Source organism: Neophocaena asiaeorientalis, unplaced genomic scaffold, assembly GCF_003031525.2.
Source record: "Neophocaena asiaeorientalis asiaeorientalis breed wild unplaced genomic scaffold, Neophocaena_asiaeorientalis_V1.1 scaffold175, whole genome shotgun sequence".
NCBI classification, from domain to species: Eukaryota; Metazoa; Chordata; class Mammalia; order Artiodactyla; family Phocoenidae; genus Neophocaena; species Neophocaena asiaeorientalis.
Window position 1 is genome coordinate 607,176 of NW_020175390.1, and position 16,946 is coordinate 624,121.

The following is a 16,946-nucleotide window of genomic DNA, read 5'->3' on the forward strand; positions in this document are numbered from 1 at the left end:
TTCTTTGCAGCTGAGCTGGCTCCACTGTCTGGCCCTTAACTGGAGGCTCTAGAAAAAGACACTGAATGTCAGTCCTATCTCCTGCTTCTTGGACTTCAGAAGCCTTTGGCTTTCCCGCCACTGAGGCCCAAAGTTATCGAAATTTCAATCAGTTTAAATTGTAGGCCATATGCATAGAAATTTTCTTAAAGCAGAGTTGAATTCCCTTCTATCTCTGCTTGCAAATTAACTGATTTTTCCGATTGAATCCCTTTCTTATGTCTGCAAAAAGCATGAAGAAGCACCAGTACTTTCAGTTTTTTAAATCGCAGATTCAATAAGCACATGTGTTCTACATGTGCTCCATGCCCATACATGGGGGACAGTTTTACCACCTGTATTGCCAAGATAATTGTAAACTTTCTACCCTGCATTATAAATACATTGCCTGCATGCCAGCTGCTAAGCCAGTACCACATACTTTAGATTTTTTTGGTTATGAGAGCCTCATGCTTTCAAGTACCAATTTCGTGTATTCATGGAGTGTAAATTAAGCCTCTGTAACAGAGTTCCAACAGAAAAATGAATATTTTTTCTTCTCATGTAATATTGCAGAGGATATTTGATGGTTCACAGTGGGTAGAAAGCTCTGTTCTATAAGGACGTTTAAGTTCTTGATAAAATACTCCCTAAGGTGTTACCCTAGTCTTCACTGCCAACTGGCACACTATTTTTGCCTTATAGCACATAGGATAAAGGAATTGAAGGGCAAACCTCTTTTTAAGGAGGTGATATATAATCTGTGCATATCATTTCCACACACAACCTAATGGCCATGGTTCGCCACAAAACCATACCTGTTTACAAACCAAGCTAAGAAATATGCTTGCACGAACTCAGTAGTTCTATTACAATAAGGAAGAAGACTTTTGTCGAAAAATTAGCAACCTTTGCTGTATATCAGAAATAATACAACTACTGACTTTTGTTGTGTTCCAGGGACTTTGTTAGATCAACATCTGCTATCAATGTGTTACTCATTATTTTCTCTATTTATGAAATAATCAATCTTAGTCTCATGTTATGAGTGCAATGTCCAGATTATTACACCCAGAACTATAAATTCTTATACATTATTACATAAGTATTTACTGATATATTGTGTAATTATAGATTCTTAGAGGTAAACAATGGATTAGTGAAGAGTTACATTCAACTTATCATTTTATAGATAAGAAAACTGATTTTGAAAAGTAGCATATATCTGAATTACTTCAGGAACTGTAACAAGGAAACAAGACTTTCAGAATCTAACTTATTCCTTTTTAAAAGGCTCTTAATTATAATGTTATATATGCACAACATACATGGAAAGCACTCACACTTGATATACCTACAGAACATTGTGAGGACCTGCAATGCACAAAACAGTAGCTGCTACCCACGAGACTATTATAAATTTAAATTAAGATGAAAGAAAATTAATATAATTCCTCAGTCACTCGAGCCATATTTCATACACATAGAAGCTGCAGAGGATTGGTGGCTAATATATTGGACAGGAAAGATATAGTTCCCATCATTGCAGAAAATTTTACTGCATAGTACTTGTCCAGACACTAGATAGAGTTTGGTGAATACAAATATAACCAAGGCTTACAAGAACTTGATTTGATTGATAAACTGAAGAATACATTAAACTATTCTTGTGAAAAATGTCTAGGACTTCACTGATGGTGCAGTGATTAAGAATCCTCCTGCCAGTGCAGGGGACACAGGTTCGAGCCCTGGTCTGAGAAGATCCCACATGCTGCAGAGCAGCTAAGCCCGTGTGCCACAACTACTGAGTCTGCACTATAGAGCCCACGAGCCACAGCTACTGAGCCTGTGTGTGCAATTACTGAAGACCACCTGCCTAGAGCCCATGCTCTGCAACAAGAGAAGCCACCGCAATGAGAAGTCCGCATACTGCAATGACAAGTATCCCCCGCTAGCCACAACTAGAGAAAGCCTGCATGCAGCTATGAAGACCCAACACAGCCAAAATAATAATAATAATATTATTGCTAATATTAGTGATATTAGTAATATGTCACTAATTAGTGATATAGTGATATTAGTAATATAGTGATAAAATTATGTATTATCACTCTAAGTTTCTGGACTAACTTGGTATAGAAAAATATTATTATGACTTTGTGGTAGTTTTTTTTCACCAAACCACAGTGAAGAGATTGGTTCAAGATGGTGGAGAAGGACATGCACTCACTCCCTCTTGTGAGAGCACCAGACTCACAGCTAACTGCTGAACAATCATCGATATGAAGGAACTGGAACTCACCAAAAAAGATCCCCCACATCCAAAGAAAAAGGAGAAGCCACAACGAGACAGTAGGAGGGGTGCCATCACAATAAAATCAAACCCCATAACCGCTGGGTGGGTGACTCACAAACTGGAGAACGCTTATACCACAGAAGTCCACCCACTGGAGTGAAGGTTCTGAGCCCCACGTCACACTTCCCAAACTGGGGGTCTGGCAATGGGAGGAGGAATTCCCAGAGAATCAGACTTTGAAGGCTAGCGGGATTTGATTGCAGGACTTCGACAGGACTGGGGGAAACAGAGATTCCACTCTTGGAGGGCACACACAAAGTAGTGTGCGCATCAGGACTCAGGGGAAGGAGCAGTGACCCCATAAGAGACTGAATCAGACCCACCTGTTATTGTTGGAGGGTCTCCTGCAGAGGCGGGGAGCAGCTGAGGCTCACTGTGGGGACAGGGATATTGGCAGCAGAAGTTCTGGGAAGTACTCCTTGGCATAAGCCCTCCTGGAGTCTGCCATTTACCCCACCAAAGAGCCTGTAGCCTCCAGTGCTGGGTTGCCTCAGGCCAAACAACCAACAGGGAGGGAACTCAGCACCACGCATCAGCAGACAAGTGGATTAAAGTGGGCAACACCCAGCTCTACCCACCACCAGTCACTCACATCAGGAAGCTTGCACAAGCCTCTTAGATAGCCTCATCCACCAGAGGGCAGACAGAAGAAGCAAGAAGAATTACAGTCTTGCAGCCTGTAGAATGAAAACCACATTCACAGAAAGATAGACAAAATGAAAAGGTATCTTGTACCAGACGAAGGAACAAGATAAACCCCCAGCAAAACAATTAAATGAAGCTAGGCAACCTTCCAGGAAAAGAATTCAGAATAACGATAGTAAAGATGATCCAGGACCTCAGAAAATGAATGGAGGCAAAGGTTGAGAAGATGCAAGAAATCTTTAACAAACAAAGACCTAGAAGAATAAAAGAACAAGCACCTAGAAGAATTAAAGAACAAACCAAACAGAGATGAACAATACAATAACTGAAATGAAAAATACACTAGAAGGAATCAACAGCAGAATAACTGAAGCAGAAGAACGGATTAAGTGACCTAGAAGACAGAATGGTGGAAATCACTGCCATGGAACATGATAAAGAAAAAAGAATGTAAAGAAATGAAGACAGCCTAAGAGACCTCTGGGACAACATGAAATGCATCAACATTTGCATTATAGGGGTCCCAAAAGGAGAAGAGAGAGAGAAAGGACCCAAGAAGATATTTGAAGAGATTATAGTCGAAAACTTCCCTAACATGGGAAAGGAAATAGCCACCCAAGTCCAGGAAGTGCAGAGAGTGCCAAGCAGGATAAACCCAGGGAGAAACATGCCAAGACATATAGTAATCAAAGTGACAAAAATTAAAGACAAAGAAAAATTATTAAAAGCAACAAGGCAAAAATGAAAAATAACGTACAAGGGAACTCCCATAAGTTTAACAGCTGATTTCTCAGCAGAAACTCTACAGGCCAGAGAAACTCTACAGGCACAATATATTTAAAGTGATGAAAGGGAAGAACATACAACCAGGATTACCCAGCAAGGATCTCATTCAGATTCAACAGAGAAATCAAAAGCTTTACAGACAAGCAAAAGCTAAGAGAATTCAGCACCACCAAACCAGCTCTACAACAAATGCTAAAGGAACTTCTCTAAGTGGGAAACACAAGAGAAGAAAAAGACCTACAAAAACAAACCCAAAACAATTAAGAAAATGGTAATAGGAACATACATATCAATAAATACCTTAAATATGAATGGATTAAATGTTCCAACCAAAGACACAGGCTTGCTGAATGGATACAAAAATAAGACCCATATATGTGCTGTCTACAAGAGACCCACTTCAGACCTAGAGACACATACGGACTGAAAGTGAGGGGATGGAAAAAGATATTCCATGCAAATGGAAATCAAAAGAAAGCTGGAATAGCAATACTCATATCAGATAAAATAGACTTTAAAATAAAGAATGTTCCAAGAGACAAGGAAGGACACTACATAATGATCAAGGGATCAATCCAAGAAGAAGATATAACAATTATAAATATATATGCACCCAACATAGGAGCCCCTGAATATATAAGGCAAATGCTAACAGCTCTAAAAGAGGAAATGTACAGTAACACAATAATAGTGGGGGACTTTAACACCTCACTTACACCAATGGACAGATCATCGAGACAGAAAATTAATAAGGAAACACAAGCTTTAAATGACACAATAGACTGGATAGATTTAATTGATATTTATAGGACATTCCATCTGAAAACAGCAGATTACACTTTCTTTTCAAGTGCACACGGAACATTCTCCAGGATAGATCACATCTTGGGTCACAGTTCAAGCCTTGGTAAATTCAAGAAAATTGAAATCATATCAAGCATCTTTTCCAACTATGACACTATGAGATTAGAAATCAATTATAGGGGAAAAAACGTAAAAAATTCAAAGACATAGAGGCTAAACAATACGTTACTAAATAACCAAGAGATCACTGAATAAATCAAACAGGAAATCAAAAAATACTGAGAGACAAATGACAATGAAAACACAACGATCCAAAACCTATGGGATGCAGCAAAAGGAGTTGTAAGAGGGAAGTTTATAGCACTACAATACTACCTCCAGAAACAAGAAAAATCTCAAATAAACAATTTAACCTTACACCCAAAGGAACTAAAGAAGAAGAATAAACAAAACCCAGAGTTAGTAGAAGGAATGAAATCATAAAGATCAGAGCGGAAATAAATGAAACGAAAACAATAATAAAGATCAATAAAACTAAAAGCTGATTCTTTGAGAAGATAAAAAAGATTGATAAACCTTTAGCCAGACTCATCAAGAAAAAGAGGGAGAGAACTCAAAACAATAAAATTAGAAATGAAAAAGGAGAAGTTACAACGGACACGGCAGAAGTACAAAGCATCATAAGAGACTACTGCAAGTGACTCTATGCCAGTAAAGTGGACAACCTGTAATCAATGGACAAATTCTTAGAAAGGTATAATCTTCCAAGACTGAACCAGGAGGAAATAGAAAATATGAACAGACTAATCACAAGTAATAAAATTGAAACCATGATTAAAAATCCACCAACAAATAAAAGTACAGGACCAGATGGTTTCACAGGTGAATTCTATCAAACATTTAGAGAAGAGCTAACACCCAGCCTTCTCAAACTCTTCCAAAAACTTGCAGAGTAAGGAACACTCCCAGACTCATTCTACGCGGCCACCATCACCTTGATACCAAAACCAGTCAGAGATACTACAAAAAAAGAAAATTAAAGACCAATATTACTGATGAATATAGATGCAAAAATCCTCAACAAAATACTAGCAAACAGAATCCAGCAACACATTAAAAGGATCATACACCATGGTCAAGTGGGATTTATCCCAGGGATGCAAGAATTCTTCAATATATGCAAATCAATCAGTGTGATACACCGTATTAACAAATTGAAGAATAAAAACCATATGATCGGGCTTCCCTGGTGGCACAGTGGTTAGGAATCTGCCTGCCAATGCAGAGGACACGGGTTCGAGCCCTGGTCCAGGAGGATCCCACATGCCGCGGAGCAACTCAGCTCGCGCGTCACAGCTACTGAGTCTGTACTCTAGAGCCCGTGAGCCACAACTGCTGAGCCCACGCACCACAACTACTGAAGACTGCATGCCTAGAGCCCGTGCTCTGCAACAGGAGAGGCCACCGCTATGGGAGGCCCGCGCATCGCAACGAAGAGTGGCCCCCACTTATCATAACTAGAGAAAGCCTGCGTGCGGCTACAAAGACCCAACACAGCCAAAAATAAAATAAATAAATTTATTAAAAAAAAAACATATGATCATCTCAATAGATGCAGAAAAAGCTTTTGACAAAATTCAACAACCATTTATGTTAAAAGCTCTCCAGAAAGTAGGCATAGAGGGAACCTACCTCAACATAATAAAGGCCATATACGACAAACCCACAGCAAACATCATTCTCAGTGGTGAAAAACTTGAAGCATTTCCTCTAAGATCAGGAACAAGACAAGGATGTCCATTCTCGCCACTATTGTTCAACATAGTTTTGGAAGTGCTAGCCATTTGGAAGTCCTAATTTGAATGATTTTTATAATAATTGGGTTTATATCCTCAGATTAAATTACTTTAAGGTGTAATAATTCCTTCTAAAATATCTTTGTTTTTATTCAGTATTCTGACTGCATTTGCAGAGATCATTTATAATCAGCATTTTTTTTTTTTTTTTTTTTTTTTTTTTTTTTTTTTTTTTTTTTTTTTTTTTTACAGACCGGGGCACGAACCCGTGTCCCCTGCATCGGCAGGCGGACTCTCAACCACTGCGCCACCAGGGAAGCCCTATAATCAGCATTTTATATTTATGTGTTTGAAGACTTCTTTCTCATCCTTTTTTCTTTAACATTTTATCAATTAGTGCTATAATTCTTTTTCAAGACAGTTTTCATAAAAATATATATTTGGCTTTATTTTCTTTATTTTTATATGTTAAAATATTTTCTTTTGTCTTAACAATAGGTGACAATTTGACTGGTATTACTAAATTATTTATGGTTCTTCTTAAAACTATGTTTCATTTATTTTTTGAGTAGAGCATTGAGATTTGTAGAAAAGAATAAAGTCAACTAATTTTTGTTCCTTTGAGGAAAACCATTTTCTTCCTTATTTTACGTTTGATATTTTCTCAAATAAAAAGACCATTTTTAATGTAACTGAGTCAAATCTTTGTACATTTAAGGATGATTAATTCCACTATTTATTTGATTATTGCTTCTATTTTTTTTTAATGTTTCAGCTTCTGAAACCTTCCATATCTGAGTTGGATTTAATTTTCTGAATATGTCTTTGTATATCCATGTCACTTTTTAATGTACTTTTTTTGTTCTACTGTGGTCTTAAAAATGATTACTCAAAATAACCCCTATGTAGTATCACAGTTTTTTGCAATATCAATTATGTCCTTTACATACTGAAGAGAAAACTTGTTTTATTTTAGTTTTGCTACACAGTATTAGAAAAACTCTCCTCTCCACCCCTGAAGCTAGAAGAAGGGTAGCCTATGACTGTTTTGCATACCATGAGATTAAAGCAAGGGCATATAGAAAAAAGGCAGAGGTGAGACTAAGTGAGCATACGGAATGAGAATAAGGCGATGGTCTCACCACCTGATCAGCAGCACTTTGGTGCCTGTTTCTGCTCTTCTAGCCTTCCTTGCTTTTTTACCGTTGTTGGTGATATTTTCTGTCATTTTCCTAGGGACTGTGGTTTTTTTTTTCAATATATTCTTCGAATGAAATATTTGCTGATTGTCAACCATATCTGCTATTTGCAACAAAGATTCTGATTAATATACTTTGGTTGCTATCTGACATTATTTTTCTGTTTAAAAGTTATTTATTTCTATCCCTACATTCAAATGTGTCTATTCTCTATCATAATTTTTTTCAGGAAGACACAGAACTGTTTTATATTTCTGGGTAGAACCAGTAGATTTCATTTCTATTTTTTATGTATTTGTCAGACTCTCTGGCATATACTATATGCTCAGAAAATACTTTCTCTTTTAAAGGAAGAATTCAAGGGAAAACTGTGAGAATAGAAAGTTCAACAAGAAAGAAAAACAACATACTTTAAAATAATCATTTTGATAGTAAAATACTTATCCAAAATAATAGTAGCCACTGAAAACCTCTTTATTTTGCTAAAAACAAAATTAAAAACCTTCTTCTAAGGTAATCTCTCTTATGTTTTTACTAGAGAAGTATTTTAAGTTTTCTTTATCTATTTTGTCTTCTAAGTGACAAGAACTATCTGACTTCCTTTGCCTCCTATGAACAGAGTTTATTCATCTATCCAAAGTCTCTGCTAAATGAAAATTATTTTTGTTTTTCTTAAATTCACAATCTCCTCTTTGTTTGTTTGTTTTATCAGTTTTTCCCGAAAGTCCATTGGAAAAACAATGGTCTTTGAAAAAATGAATGACTGATCTATTTTTATGCATCCAGGTTGTTAATTTCACTTACTTCTTGATTTATCTGTGCATGAATAATCACTCACACAAGGAGCTGTTGTTTCCTGCACAGGGGTTTCTTTTTATAGCACTTCTCCATCATACCTGCAGAGTATCTATATCTTAACTATCCAGTATAGTTAATGTGCACATTTTAAGCAAACAATGTATCAAAGTAAGGTCACCAACAACATCTACGAAAAAGTTCACAGGTGATAATCTAACCCCTAGAAAACAGTATTGAGACTGCTGAGGTGAAGACTGAACAGGACACAGAGAGAAAGACATTAACTCCCTCCAGACAGAAGTCAGGAGCAGAGAATGGGAGCTAGTGATTTGGAAGGCCTGGTGACGTGAAGGTGACTGCATAGAAATCCAGAAGATTGTCACTGACCTTACTAACACTGCCCAGTAATAAAACAAAGGCACGTGACGTAGGCAAGGAAATATAAATTATTGTAGAGCTATATTATACATTTACAAAGCAGAAATTTTTGCATGCCATTTTAAATTTGTATGTAAACAAAAAAGTTTGAATTTTGGAGTTAATTATAATTGTATAAAATAAATATGATCTTGATTATTTTAGTGCTAGAAGAGAATTATATACCAAGGCTATTTAAACATAGTAAATAAATTTTAGGTGGTGTGACAATTATCCAAGTAAAAATTCAGTGAGCCATACTAGATAAAATATATATGTTCAATGGCAATTTATAATCATAGTTAAAATTTTCCAAAAATTGCCAAAGAAACCTTTTGTATAATATCCACTCTGTGTCTGTTTCACAGATGACCCGGATTTCTCCAAGGTGAATTCTGTGTACAAACTATCACAATCAAAATGATGTGCTCTGGCATTGGTTTGGACTGAATGTTCGTATCCTGCCCCAGCCCCAAATTCACACATTGAAACCTTAAACCCCGGTGTGGTGATATTTTAAAGAGGGATTTCTAAAGAAGTAATTAAGGTTTAATAAGGCAGTAAGAGTGGGGCCCTGATCCAATAGAATTTGTGTCCTTATAAGAAGCAATAACAAAAGAGCTCATTCTCTCTCTGTACCTGCATGTGCCAGGAAAAGCCATGTGGGGATACAGCTAAAAGACAGCCATATGTAAGCTAGGGAAGAGAGCACTCATAAATCAACTATGCTGTCACCCTGATCTCAGACTTCCAGCTTCCAGAACTGTGAGAAAATACATTTCTGTTGTTTGAACAACCCAGTCTGTGGTATTTTGTTATGGCAACCTAAGATGACTAAGACAGGCATTTATGGTATTCTCTCTAAAGAAAAAATAATATCATCTAAGCTAGGTGATATTAACAGCATGGGTCTCTTTAACAATCAAATACATGAAGAAACAGTACGGAATTATGCAAACATTACTGAAGTTCTTAAATTTAGATGTGGAGGGAAAATACACAAACATCTCTCATGTGCTGTCTGCAGTCTCCCACTGTAAATCACAATAAATCCATAGGACCTGCTAATATATACTCCTTAAATATCCAAATGATTGCTATTCTAGTAAATCACATATTGAAATAGTTTTCTACACTATTTGCATATGTCCATGAAACACGAGAAAGATTTGAAGATAACATTTGCTTATGCTTAAGATAATTTGAGCTTGGCTATGCATATTTCATTAAATTCCTCTGCCAGTACATCTGCAATATGATGCAAAAGTTCTAGGAAAATTACATTCTCATATATTTGTTAAAAAAAGTAATGCTAGGCTCAAAATGGAGTCACTTGTGCTAAGCGCCATGTCAGCAAATCAAGACTTAATTCCTAATCAAATTGTAGTTATAATCTCCCCCAGGAATGTAGTCTTAACCAGTTGGTCTGGAATTTTCTGGTCAGCACCAGTGAGGTAATCTACCACATAGGCCCTTCTACCCCCAAAGGATGATGAGGTAATCTACTTTCTCCTTTTCCCTTCCCGCTCCTGCCTATAAAAATCTTATATTTTGTACAATTCCTTGGAGCTCCTCTCTCCTTGCTAGTTGGGATGCTGCCTGATTCATGAATCATTAAATAAAGCCAATTTAATCTTCAGATTTACTCAGTTGAATTTTGTTTTTTAATAATCTACATTATTGAATATATAGTTATTTATTCTCTGAGACCCAATTTCCAGTATATGTGTGTAGGGAGAGAAGTTGAAGGACTCATCTTCTTTCCTGGCAAGGACTCAGCCAGTGAAAAGCCATGGGCCCTTCGTTTACTATAGAGCTTCCAACTTCCTTTTCTCTCTCTATAAAAGTGTTCTTCTCTTGCCCTGCAGGGACTTGCACATGGCTTGCTGTAGTTGCAGACCCAGAATTACAATTCTCTGCTGATCCAAATAATCCCATCTTTGCTGGAGAAATATCTGGCAGTCTGTTTATTTCAGATCAAAACCCCACACACATCTAAACAGTTCTCAGGACACCAGCTGGTGTCCTACAGTTCAACTCAATTCTGACACTATCCACCCTGAGATACCATCAAATTCCATGGTTTGAGGGCTTAGTTCTACCAGACCCCTCACCCTCACTTCAGACACAGTAAGCCTAGGATATCACATTTTACTTACTAGATACCAATTAATTATAAAAGGATATAACTCAGGAACAGCCAGAAGAAAGAAATGAATAGGGCAAGGTATGGGGAAAGGATTCAGAGCTTCCATGCCCTCTTCAAGCACGCCACTCTCCAAATCTCCACATGTTCGCCAACACAGAAGCTCTCCTAACCCGGTTATTTTGGGGTTTACGGAGGGTTCATTACATAGGTATGACTGAGTCTGTCATTGGTCATTGGAGATCAGTTCAACCTCCAGTCCCTCTTTTCTCTCCTGAGATGGGGATGGGGATGGGCTGAAAGTTTCAACTCTCTAATGACATAGATGATTTTCCTGGTAACCAGACCCCAACCTGAGGTAAGGTCCCAAAGTCCCCTCATTAATGTAACAAAAGACACCTTTGTTGCTCTCTCACTTAAGAAATTCCCAGGGATTTGGGAGCTCTGTGCCAGAAAGGGGGTAAACACCAAATATATATTTCTTATAAATCACAGTATCAAAATAGTCATCTTGAAAATCCAGAAATGTAAAAAAAATTGCTTCAGGAAACTCCATACATTTCATGAATTTAATGAATTTTAATCCAGATTAGCTTTGAAATAATCACATAATATTCTGGTATCTGTGATTAAGTTTCTAATGCTACATAAAGGACAATGCCAAAAAAACTTAGTTTTGTGACTAATGGTATTCTCTTAGCTTTACGATAATGGAATCTTGAATGCTAAGCGATTCCTCTATTTTGATAATGTAATATGAATTGGATTATTGAATTGTGTTTGCACCTTTTTGAACATTCAAAACGAATCACAGTAATCCAAGTTTGAGCTGTTTATTTTTCCACTAGAATATAATGAAGTCAAGGTGATAGGAAAGGTTGTCTATAGTGCGTAGTATTTCTTCTTCCACTCCATCCTCCAGTGTAAAAATATTTATTTCTGACTTTACAAATCCTGAAATTCAGGGTATGGTTATATAGAATATTAGTCTTCAAACTATAAAACAAGAGCTGTAATAGTATTATTGTCCTGTTTTATGAGGAAATAATTTGATTCCAACTAAATGAAAATAAAGGCAAGATAATAAAACTAAGGATAAATGCTCAGAAAAATAATTATATGTATTATTTTACCCTCCTTACTGAGGGGTATTCTTTTCTGGAAGGAGCTTCTAAAGAAATAGGACTTGATGAGAACAAAGAGGGTGCATGCCTAATTTGTAAATATAATTAGGAAATATCTCCTTGACAAAAATAGTCATTCCTTGACTTCTGAAGGAACTTCTCTATCTCTAGGGTCTGTAAGGCCAGTCTCACCTGCCTCTTTTGTCCTTTTAGCCTCAACCTTTGCCTCAACTCCAAAGAAATGCCTGACTAGCAGAGGTTAGAGAGGAGAATAAATATACATTCTATTCTCAGTTTAATGAACTCAGCAATTCTAATCGCAGCTTCTCTATTTGTTGCTTATCCTTAGGTTTTAGAACACAATATAACCATCGCTTCTCTGAGCTAGTCTTACGACAGGTATAGTGATTACAGCACAATATTATATTCTTAAAACTCTTCGATAAAACATTGGGGGGATAAAAAAGCAAGCTTATATTTCTAGGAGGTGTGAGAATGGAGATATAGTTTATGAAAATAAATACTATTTACTATATTAAAATGCAATAAATGCTATAGAGGAAAATAAAGCAGAGGGCAGAATAAAGATTTCTGGGAATAAATTTAAATTTCATATTGGTTTTCCAGGGAAGGCTTCACATTTGATTTGTGAGCAGGTGCAATCTCTCCCCCTCTTGCTTGTAACTCCTTTTAGCACATCTGCCCCTTATGTACTGACTTCTATTCTTTCAAAAATCAAATATCATGGAAACCATAGAATCTCTCCCTTTAATACTGTCAACTCCTATTCCCTTACCTGCTCTTTTACCCTTACTTGGGAAAGCCTTGCCCCTAATTAAATATAACTCTGTTGCTACTCTTTTGCTAGCATCTATTTAGCTTAAATTGGCTGGAGAAAACACACACACATGCACGCAAACACACACACACACACCAGGGTGACTGGTCTCATGTTAAATACATGACTGTGGCCACAGGAGGGCTCTTAATTCTGCTTAGCAAATACACAAATTCTAAACCATTTATTTGAAGATATGTCAGGTGTATCTACCTGTGCGCAAAAGAAAATACTAACAATAAAAGAAAAATAGAAAATGTCTATATCAGTGCTTGTACATTCGATTAACATCCCAATGTTGTACTTCCCTTTAAAACATACAATGGGATGTTATTCAGCCTTAAAAAAAAGAAGGAAATCCTGTCGTATGTGAAACTTGGGTGAAAATGGAGCACATTATGCTAAGTAAAATAAGCTTGTCACAGGACAAATACTTCTACTCCACTTATCTCAGGCCTCTAAAATAAATCAAACTCACAGAAATAGATATTAGAATCGTGATTTCCAGGTACTGGGGGGAGGAGGAAACGAGGAGTTGCTCTTCAATGGGTATAAAATTTCAGTTTTGCTCGATAAATAGGTTCTAGAGATCTGTTGTACAACAGTGTACCTATAGTTAATAATACTGTGTAATGTACGCAAACATCACAAACATTTGTTAAGGGGGCAGGTCTTAGATTGGCTTGCTAGGTGACCAGAAATAAATTCTCCCCCAATCCAGGGGTTCAGTGCATTCCAGCATTATATTTTTTGCTCTAATATCGTGTGGCCGTGCTCAGTTCAGATTTAAACCCAGTTCAAAAAACCACAAGTTCAGGAAAATATTGTGCAAGACTTTTGTGTTAATGCTGTGCTGTACATTCCTAACAGTACTGGCCATTTAATCTGTATAATGTACCTGTTCACTCTGCATTTTTTAGATCGTTGACTTCCCATTAGAGTGAGAAGTTTGGTTTTGGTTCATAATGATTACTATTTCATGTTAATTGACAGAGATGAAAATACCTATTTTTCAATAATATTTTGATTTTTAGAATGTTTTCTATAAAGTATTCAGAAACTAATATTCAAGCAATACATATTTATTAGATAACCTATTTGGTAATATCTCATAATTACATTACCTTTATGCTATAGCTCCAAAAGTTAAATTCAAACTTTTGTTTCACTCCTGAATTGTTATTTAAACATTTTGCTAGTGGGAGTCAGTTTTTAAATTTTGAGATTTAAAATTAAGAAATGATTACATTCATTCATGTAATTAATTACATTTTGAAGGATGTTTCTTATATGATCAATACATTTTATCTTTTTGATATTATCTTGCAAGTGAAATAAGAATCCAGGAGGCAGGGATATACTTCTCATTTATAACTATGACATCATTCAATGGAAAGCATAAGTCAAATCGTCAATCTCTTTGTTAGGGAAGAGACAGTAAATCAGAACAAAATGCTAAATATGTAATTTTGATTCACTAAGTAGTATTAATACCTACTCTAGGAAATATTGTGTGTTTGTAATTTAGCGGATCATTTGAGCTATAAGAAAGTTTCATTTACCGTATCCCTTACTTATCAACTCTAAAACTTTTTGAGTTAAATCACTAACTAAACTCCTAATAATAATGAAGAATGATGAAGAAACTACAATGAATCATAAGGTAAATTATTACCATACATCTAGGTGTAATCAGCTTTCGACCTACATGTCTTTGTTATGCAGTACTTAAGAAATAAAGGATTCCATGCCAACAATTCACTCAATTCAGTATAACTCTTTGTGGATGATACACAGTTTAAGTACTCAAAATCTTGGTCAAGGGTTATGGACATAAGTAGGTAAAAAGTGTCTGAATTGGATTATCAGTTGACACGGGGAAAGGAGCAACCTTGTTGGGCACTAGGATGATAAAGATTTGAGAAACTAACGGCAAGGCAAGATGGAAGAAAAATGGTAAATATTTCTGAGAAAAATGAGGCAAATTGTGAATTTTTCTTCTGGGTACACTGCTTGGGCTGATTGGTCTGTATAAGAGCCAAAAATGTCAGGTATATATTTTCTCCTCTACCTGTTTTTGTGAAGTAGTATCCAGATTCCTTCTCCTTAAACATATTTTCCACCTTTGGTTATTAGTTAAAATAAGGCAGTAGAGGGACTTCCCTGGTGGTCCAGTGGTTAAGACTCCACACTTCCACTGCAGGGGGCACAGGTTTGATTCCTGGTTGGGGAGCTATGATCCCATGGGGCACGGCCAAAAAAAAAAAAAAAAAAAAAGACAGTAGAGTTGAGACTGAGCTCTGAGCATAGACCCTGATACTAGAGTGCCTGAGGTTGTTCCCTAGCTCTATTTTGGGGGGCAAGTTTTATGAGTTTTCTGCACTTAAATTTCCCCTTTTGTGAAACAGAGCTAACCAAAGTACCTAATTTATAATATTTTGTGAGAATGTTAAATAAGCTTTTATTTAAATAGAATGTAATCATTCTAGGCAAGAGGTACACATTTGAAAAATGCCTTTATGTCTCTTCAAAAAATTAATAAGTATTCAATAAGAAATTATTCTTCATTTTTACTGATATGAAAATGTTAATAGACTACAAATGCAAGCTATCTCAGGAAAGCTGGACAGGTGCTGGGGTAACAGGTATCCCCTCAGTTTGTTGCTTTCAGGTACAATAAACCTTGTGGGGAGTCTTCAGTTTGTGGTTCTACCAGAACATGGTCTGACACTGTGTCCCATGAGCCCAGAAATTAGAAAGCATGTGAGCTAGGTTTGGCATTCAGTACTTTGTCACTTTATGCTGACTATAGCCAAGAACTTCTCACCTCTGAGCATTTATTTCAAGAGTATCTTAGACAAATGACCCTTGGAATCAACGGATGGGTTCATGTTCCAGGAGCCAAGGAGGACAACACATAGTCCAAGAAATATGGCCGCTATTTCAGTTCCGCTGGTTCAGTTCCAGGCAGCAGTCTTGTATCTTTGCAGCTGTCGTCCCTTTTAATATTATCCAAACAAACTCCCAGGGTTACTACCCTGCCAAGATGGATGTGCTGCAAAATGGGACTTCTCAGTAATTTTAAATTCTTGATATTAATACATTCAAATAGATTTGATTCATACATTAAGTGGATTCAAATTCATTTAATTCATTTAAAAGTTCAAGAAGTTGAAATGCTACAGTTGCTCATAGAAAATAAAGTGAAGGTATTAAATCATTTAATTTCATCTGTTGTAAATTTTTAAAAGATGGTAAAAAGACAGTTGTAAAATATTTTAGTTATGTAAAAATGATAGTTGTGTCTTTATCTAAAATTTGAAGAGACCATTATTAAAATTTATTATAAAAAACTACATGAGGTCATTTCCAGTGTAAAACCTGATATGAAAATGTTTATTAATGGAAGCAAGCTGTTTTAAAACTGTTAATAATTTGTTTTAAAATCTTCTTTATATTTGATATTTACTATATCCCTTAATATTTTGTATTTTAGTTTTTACTGTAATATATAATGCACAGAATTAAATTTTACCAAACCATATATGGATGCTCCCAAGTCCCCCAAATTATTTCCAGTATATGCCCACTGTAATGTATTATAATTTTCTGTACATTCCAGAACATTAAAGAGGTAGGAAAGTTGTCTCCCAGAGCTCAGACACCAATCTCTGACCAAAATACTGGATTTAAAAAAATGTTTTCCTTAGCCAATGCTGAGATACTGAACATGAACTTAGACCTTTCTTTTACCTGATGATGGCATCATGCTCAGGGGGATATTAGGTTCCCTAATAGAGAATTTCAATTGAAATTGGAACTTCTCTTGAATATAATTAAAAATTGAATTTCCATGAGTTGTTTAATTCAAGATGATAAGACATTATTTGTTTAACGTTAATGCAGTCAAGTTGATGCCTTTGCATATATTTATAACACCAGATAAAGCTTAAGTTTTCCTTCTCCTTAGAAAGGGAGTAGGAAGAGTTTATTACATACGTTTAGATTACTATAAGCCT